This window comes from Rutidosis leptorrhynchoides, chromosome 8 (assembly GCF_046630445.1).
Source record: "Rutidosis leptorrhynchoides isolate AG116_Rl617_1_P2 chromosome 8, CSIRO_AGI_Rlap_v1, whole genome shotgun sequence".
In the NCBI taxonomy this organism is placed as follows: Eukaryota; Viridiplantae; Streptophyta; class Magnoliopsida; order Asterales; family Asteraceae; genus Rutidosis; species Rutidosis leptorrhynchoides.
The window spans coordinates 91,826,064-91,827,011 of NC_092340.1; the positions used below are offsets into that span (position 1 = coordinate 91,826,064).

At 39.2% G+C, this 948-nt stretch overlaps 1 non-coding gene across 1 annotated transcript; it reads right to left on the minus strand.

Moving 5' to 3' along the window:
- Positions 1-612: 612 nt before the first annotated feature.
- LOC139865390 (small nucleolar RNA R71) lies at positions 613-719 on the minus strand. The gene has a single exon (XR_011764913.1). It is a non-coding gene; the product is annotated as a small nucleolar RNA R71 (small nucleolar RNA).
- Positions 720-948: the final 229 nt, after the last annotated feature.

Genomic DNA, 948 nt, shown 5'->3' on the forward strand with positions numbered 1-948 from the left:
CATCTAGCCAATATTGTTGCCGTTGATTTTTCTTTAGAATCATCGTCTAGTCGAACAAGTTCTCCAACTCAAGTTTCCGATAATCCATTTTTTGAACCCGACTTCACAACTGAGAATCTGGAGGATATTCAAGGACAATTCCAAGATCCTGAACCACTAATCATTCCTCCTGAACCACAAATAGTTAAATCAGAATCTTCTAGTGATTCGGATTCAACAAATTCAATTATGGAAGTAACGGAACCTCAAAGTATGGAAGACCGAATGAGAGCCACACGCACGGGCCAAGGTCACGCCATTAATCAGCCAGATGTTAGAGCATCAGATTTTGAAATGAAAGGACAAACACTACACATGATCACCAATCAGTGCCAATTTGGTGGTACAACAAAAGAAGATCCAAACGAACATCTTCGAACTTTTAATAGGATTTGTAATCTATTTAAAATCCGAGAAGTTGAGGATGAAACTATTTATCTTATGTTGTTCCCATGGACTTTAAAAGGAGAAGCCAAAGATTGGTTAGAATCGTTACTTGAAGGAACGATTGACTCATGGGATATTTTAGTTGAGAAATTTCTTCAAAGATTCTTTCCGGCATCTAAAGCCGTGAGACTTCAAGGAAAAATTGCCACGTTCGTGCAAAAGCCAAATGAAACGTTATATGAGGCATGGACAAGATTCGGAAGGATGTTGAGAGGATGTCCTCAACACGGTTTAGATAATTTTCAAATAGTGCAAATTTTCTATAAAGGCGTCGACATCGCCACACGAAAAAACATCGACACAGCAGCTGGTGGTTCCATTATGAAGAAAACCGCAACCGAAGCTCACAAGATCATTGATAACACAGCATCCCACTCTCATGAGTGGCATCAGGAAAAAGATATTTTTCATTCATCTAAAGCGGCTAGAGCCGATTCTAGCCATAACTTTGATTCTGTTTCC